This window comes from Sinocyclocheilus anshuiensis, unplaced genomic scaffold (genome assembly GCF_001515605.1).
Source record: "Sinocyclocheilus anshuiensis isolate Anshui unplaced genomic scaffold, SAMN03320099.WGS_v1.1 scaffold919, whole genome shotgun sequence".
Classification (NCBI taxonomy): domain Eukaryota; kingdom Metazoa; phylum Chordata; class Actinopteri; order Cypriniformes; family Cyprinidae; genus Sinocyclocheilus; species Sinocyclocheilus anshuiensis.
Genome location: NW_015547671.1, coordinates 394,757 through 401,644, shown reverse-complemented (window position 1 = coordinate 401,644; position 6,888 = coordinate 394,757). Strand labels below are relative to the sequence as shown.

Genomic DNA, 6,888 nt, shown 5'->3' with positions numbered 1-6,888 from the left:
ACAAAAATAATGACTTTATTCAACAATTCGTCTCCTCCGCGTCACCCTGGCGCCATTTTGGAGAGTATCCACTGAACTCAAACAGCGTATGCTATTCTGTGTCAGCCGCACACAAACGGATACGTTTTCTATGTTGTTTGTGCTTTGATTTGAACGAAAACAACGTATCCGTGTGGTGCGGCTGACACAGAACAACATACGCTGTTTGCGTTCAGCGGATATTCTCCAAAATGGCGCCAGGGTGACGCGGGGGAGACGAATTGTTGAATAAAGTCGTTATTTTTATTTATTTTTTGCACAAAAAGTATTCTTGCAGCTTTGTAATATTACAGGTGAACCCCTGATGTCACGGATTATTTTACTGATCTCCTTGCTACGTTTCTGGACGTTAATCGTGTAAGGACCCTTGCTGTCTATGGGAGGGTTAGAGAGCTGCCAGAATGCATAAAAAATATCTTAATTTGTGTTCCGAAGATGAACGGAGGTCTTACGGGTTTGGAACGACATGAGGAGGGGAGTAATTAATGACAGAATTTTCATTTTTGGGTGAACTATCCCTTTAACATCAGCATGTGGGGGTCAGTCTAGACCAGGGTTTCCCGAAGCGTGGGCTGCATATTTTGCGACAAATCAAATTCACACACACACAAAAAGGCATTGCAATGCAACAACACTGGATCACGCCCATGTCATTAAACACTGTTCATACTACAGCTTTAGTGATGTTACTTTTTGCTGCTTTGTAGATTAAAATGGGAAATGGGTCCAGTCTTACTTCACACACTTGCTTGTGGTGTACAAGTCAATTACAATATGTACACAACCATTTATATATTTCCCCCCTTGCATTCTATAATCAAATTATGTTTTGGGCTTTTTTTGGTAAAAAAAAAAAAAAAGAAAAGTACGATTAAACATTAAAGTGAAGGTGGTGGATAGGTTGGTTATCCATACCCAATATATAGGTGCAAGTACGATTCTTATGTTTGGGAACCCATGATCTACACATATATTAATGAAATTAAGTAATTGCTTAATTTACTATAGCTGGAATATGATCCTGATGTGTGCCTAGTAGGGAACTGTGAGAGGAACATGATTTGGTGCATTTTCACATACAAGATACCCATTTACTGAAGACAAAATAAGAAACACTTGCATTTTCTACATCAAGCACAGAAAGAAGACCAAGCTAAATTAAACCACTTTCTAATGTGAAATTGCATTGAAAAAAAAAACTGTTCAAGACACATTATCAGTCTGTGTTGGGGAGGAGGGGGCATGCATATCAATTTTCATTTCTTCGAGACATTCTACAAGACAACTAGAAGAGTTGCATGGGCTGTACTTCTGGATTACATACAAATATGATATTATTTTGAACACATACAGCATGGGGGCACTTGAGCAAAGGCAGTAATGGTGTCTTTGACCCACTGGGCCTTCTTCAAACATGTATTTAATATTAATGCAACCAGCTCAATTCAGCATTCTTGATGTACTTTTAATGGAAAGATTACCGTTTACATGATTCTGCACAGACCTACGTGCAAATGTAAAACGTGTTAAATGGTCCATGCATTGATATAAACTACTGCATGAGACAGAAAACGTGTTTTCTCAGTCCATTAAAAGTGCCGAGACAATTCAAAACCTGCAAAAACGTCGCCTGAAAAATCAATCGACACTGAAACTCAACGCCCCTCAAAAACACGAGCAAAAATACCGCCCGAATAATCGCATTAAAAAGGACAAACTCAGTCCAAATGTCTACAGCCGAATAAAAACAGTCTACTCGTGTTGGGGAAAACAGTCATGTTAAAAATGGACTTAAAACGCGTTTATATTCTGAATCCTGAACATGGAGGGAAAAACGACCCCATCTTGAAAACACAACCACCGGTCCATATGAGCCATTTCCTCCAAATTACCTTCAAAAATCAAACAAACCAGCTGCTCTAGCAGTAGTCCTGCAAAAAATGGGGTGAAAAATAACTCCTACTTTGAAAAATAAAATAAAAATCGTGCGGTCCTCTCAAAGCATATATGTTTTCACTGCTCTACCGTCACAAAATGTACGCCACCAAAGCCAAGCAGAAAACGACCAGAAAAATACATTAAAAATAAAAAACACAAAAAATTCTCCAAAGTCAGTCAAGAATAAAAAAAAAAAAAGTGACAAAAATCTCTCGAATCAAAATACTCACCGGGAGTTTAAGACTAAAAATGATTAAAATTCGGTGCTGTACTGTTTAGTGGATACAGTCCGTACCAGCTCGTTCAGTAGACACCGACCAACAGACGAATGCACGAAATGGCGTCGCGCAAATGCGCACTGGAAACAAGCCCCGCCCCGCCCCGCTCTATATATCCTCGAATCTCATTGGCTACATCTCAGCGCTCTGGAGAACAGCATGGCATTGATTGGTGGATTGGTCTTGTACGTCATTCGTTTTTGACTAAAGACCTCGTTTGATTGGTGGATTTAAGATTTGGTTAGCAGCATCCTCCCTCAGAGTACAAATCGCTTTATAAAAGCTGTTCGTCCGGTTTATACAGTTATCAAGTCGTTAAATCCGAAGTAAAGGTCTTTACAAAACATTGTATAGCAAAAATAGTTATTTTACTACATTAAAACGTGGTAAATTGCCATTAAAGGTAAACTAATTTTGCTAAGTTGTAGAAATATTTTAAAAACACTGTAGGAAATATTAATTTATAACAGTTTAATATAACTTAATTAGCTATGGTGTTTTGATATTGAACTCTTTTTGTAAACCACCATGCTTGTTGTAAACAACAAAAAAAACCTAAACTATGAAAGTTACTAAACATTTATTTATTTATTTATTTAGTCATTTAGCAGACGCTTTTATCCAAAGTGACTTACAAATGAGGACAATAAAACATCTACTTAAAACAAAGCCATTAAATGATAATTGCTAATCACAATATTATTGATGAACATCATTTATTTGAAATTCTGACTCACTACAGGAAATTATGGCAAGAAGAATGCTAAACTGCTAACAGTTTATTGTACTTTATACAACGGTACCGTTGTATAATGTAAAACACATAAAGTAAGCAAGTCATGCATTGTGATGTTCTCACGATATATGGGGTAAGTTGTCACAACGGAAACTAAAATGTTTTTCAGTAAACAATTCATGAACAGCAACAGTTCAGCATGCAAAATCACTGCTTTTGACTCAAAACTTAAAATTTACGACTATTTGTGACAGTTGCTAACTTACCAACAATGCAAAATTGACAAAAAAAAAAAAGAAAAAAGATGCTATTTCAAGTTTTGCTTCCATAATCAAAGTTAACAGCTAACACGTCAATGAGCTACACTTTTAGAGGAAATCAGGATTGGAGATCACCACTTCAGCTTTCGGGAGTGACAACCTGCAACAAATCAATCATTAATATCTGTGAATATTTTCCATTTGTATTTGAATGCAACTAAAGAATTTAGTAACATTTAGAAGAGGCTACCCTTCTTGTCACTCGTCTTGCTGCGTTGACGTGGAAGAGTGAAGTCAAAGTGGAAAGACGACGATGACGACGATTCAGGAGTCTTCAAAACCTCTTCAAGTTTCACCTGCTCCTGATTCTCCTGCGGTGAAAGAAAGTAATCCATCATTATGTGTAGCTTCCTAATTAAAATGGACAAATTTGGTGAAAATTTGCTGTAAATTGTATATTTGATTCTCTTTTCTCTTTCGCCAAAATATAAACACTTTTCAGTTGAGAACTTGTACATTTAATATATAATGTATAACATTTAATATTTAATATAATAAAGTATTATTTAAATACCCAATGCCTAAACTTAACAACTACCTTACTAACTATTAATAAGCAGCAAATTGGGAGTTTATTGAGGCGAAACTCATGATTAATTGTGTTAATAGTGAGAATTGGACATTAAAGGTGCAATATGTATTTATTTATTTTTTTTATTAAAATATCCAAAAATCACTAGAACAGTGTTATATATTTTGCTGACTTGTGTATTAACCAATGATTCCTAATTGCATCTACTTCTGGAAGGCCAAATAAAGTGCTTTTGCTTTCGCACTGAAACACAGCGTCTCCCTGACATGCTGCGTCAACACGACTGCTGTTCCTGAAACCATGCCTTCTTTCTTTGCGTGCACATTTGGGTGGCATTATGCAAATCTTCCCACACAGTGATGTAGACATGTGGGGGCGTGATAGAACGAGCCGTTTTAGGTAGGCGTGGTTAACTCTTAACTGTTATAAAGAATATCTCTTTGGATTTGAGACTTTAGTCTTTGCAACTTTACAGATCTTCTTTATGCACCAAGAGCTTGTAACACTCCAAAGAGAAAGGAACACTTGAAATCGCATCATATGACCCCTTTAATACATTAGCTCATCCATGAACATGATTTCTGCCCAAGTCCCGTCGGATTGCATCGGCTGTGGGGATGAAGACCACAACTCCCATGATTCCACACTCAGTCACGGCATCATCAAGCTACGCCTTTGTTTCTTTGTTTGTTTTGAATATCCGCCCTCTAGTGGCGAAAACTTACATATTGTACCTTTAAAAGAAAGTGTGATCAAATATACATAATGTTAATATATAACTTTTAAGTATACATAAATTAACCTAGGAGGTGGCTAAATATCTGTTTACAAAAAAGTGTTTCAGGCCACTATTTGTGAAAAGTGCCTGTTACTTACATCTGATGGGCTTTGTTGGAGTCTGGTTTTGAGTTTAGGTGTGTTTTGACTGTGCTTCTCCTTCTCTCTCTCCCTCTGTTGAAGGATAGCACTGCGAGTGGCTCTGTACTCCAGAGCGAAGTCACTGACAGTCTTACAAAACACCTCTGCACTCGTTTCTCTCACCATGGTACGCGAATAACCGAGGAAGAGCAGGAACGAGTGGAATCTAAATGCAAGGGAAAATAAAACAAATTGAGCACTGCGATGTCTTGGATATTTCATGACATTTTATATATTAAGTATTACACTTATTGGTAACTGCAAGTGTGGTAAGATGAAATAGTATTAAATAACTGTGACCCTGGAGCACAAAAGCAGTCTTAAGTCCAATAGCCAAAAATACATAGTATGGGTCAAAATTATAGATTTTTCTTTTATGCCAAAAATCATTAGGATATTAAGTAAAGATCATGTTCCATGAAGATATTTTGTAAATTTCCTACCGTAAATATATAAAAACGTAATTTTTGATTAGTAATATGCATTGCTAAGAGCTTCATTTAGACAACTTTAAAGATGATTTTCTCAATATTTAGATTTTTTTGCACCCTCAGATTCCAGATTTTCAAATAGTTGTATCTCAGCCAAATATTGTCCGATCCTAACAAACCATACATCAATGGAAAGCTTATTTTTCCGGCTTTCATGAATGTATCGAGATGTATAAATCTCAATTTTGAAAAACTGACCCTTATGACTGGTTTTGTGGTCACAAAATAAATATACCAATCAAGAATTTTGACAAACTTGATTTAATGTTTCATGACCATTAAAATTGTGTTGATCTAAAGTGTACTTAAATGCTTTAAATTAGTTTTGTAGACTTAATTTTGCTAAGATTTGGCTAAATGAGGGTAAAAAAAAAAACTATTTGCACGTGGTTCAACGCAAATGTTTCAATGACAATTAGCTATGGCCTGTTTTGGCATTTTGTGTTGACCAACTCGTTTTACCTGTTGATGACTCTGCGGTGAACGGCTCGTAGCACCTTCAATCTCTCCCCGCAGTCTTTCAGAAACTGGGTAAGCCTCTGATGGAGCGTTGCCTCTTCTCCACCTTCCTCTTTTCTTCCTCCACATTTCTTCTTCTTCCCATCCTTCTCAAGTAGTCAGAGTTGATCCCAGCATGCTTTGCAAAGCGATTCAAGCTGCGAGAGATTCAGCTGCACTTGTGTGTAGTCACACTAGCCGCCAGCGTGTGAATGTTTATCAGAGACAGGAAAAGAGGGATAAAGACAAGAGAAGGAAACACGGTCAAACAGGACACAACTGAACTGGATATCACCCAAACCTGCCTGGATTAACTCAGAAAAAAAGATTATGCATTTTTACCACTCAAAACTCTTGACGCAATATTATACCATTTCCATAGTTTAGAATTCCAATAAAGAAATCAAAACTAAATAAAAAAATAATACTAATAATAAAGTGAGCTTGTATCTGTTTTGTCTAGATTCTAGCTCTGTTCACTCTGGATGCTCTTTCAACCAAGTTCATGAGGTAAACACATCGTAAAGAATTCTGGTTCATATAGTAGCCATATAGTATCGGAAAATGTTGGCTGTTGAGTGAGCGAGTCAGTTGTGAACATAGACTGTAAAAAAAGTGGATGACGCACCTTCACTCTCTTCCTTGGTTAAAGTAATGTGTTTATATTCCTATAGTTGTTATATTATCACAGCAACTACAGAATTACCACAACAGATTAATTCAAGTACTTTACTATAGTATGTATAAATTACTATAGTATTTTTTTCTTGTGGGTATTGCACAAAACATGCAAACATAGCCTCGTACCTTGCTGGCTTTTGTGACAGCAGTGATGTCGGAGAACAGATCAGAGGATTGTGGGTAAAGCTGGAGCAATAGCACACAAACGTGATGAAGCAGAGGCTGCCGGCCTTGTGTGTCTCTCACCTGAGAGAGTTTGCCCAGGTAACTCAACTCAAACCCTCTCGCCTGTGAAAAACACACACCATCATGCAACATGACTGCACACGTCTTTATACGCTCATCCTCACCTTACAGCCGTTCAGAAAGTTGCCGACGGCCAGCACAGTCGCAAGTATGCAGCGGAGCGTCTGATTGGCTGCCAGCTGCTCCATGGCAAGCTTCAGATGGAAGAGCG

The 6,888-nt window shown here is 37.3% G+C and overlaps 1 protein-coding gene and 1 pseudogene across 3 annotated transcripts in view; both read right to left on the bottom strand.

Annotated features, from left to right (window-relative positions):
* Positions 1-2,345, bottom strand: part of LOC107702784 (heterogeneous nuclear ribonucleoprotein C-like) — an 11,190-nt gene extending 8,845 nt beyond the window's left edge. For all 3 annotated transcript variants that reach the window (XM_016505196.1, XM_016505195.1, XM_016505197.1), the window contains exon 1: positions 2,208-2,345. The gene's annotated coding sequence lies outside the window, so the exon portion shown is untranslated. The remainder of the gene's footprint in view (positions 1-2,207) is intronic.
* Positions 2,346-3,354: 1,009 nt separating this feature from the next.
* On the bottom strand, positions 3,355-6,880 carry LOC107702782 (FH1/FH2 domain-containing protein 3-like; annotated as a pseudogene).
* Between the last annotated feature and the right edge of the window lie 8 nt (positions 6,881-6,888).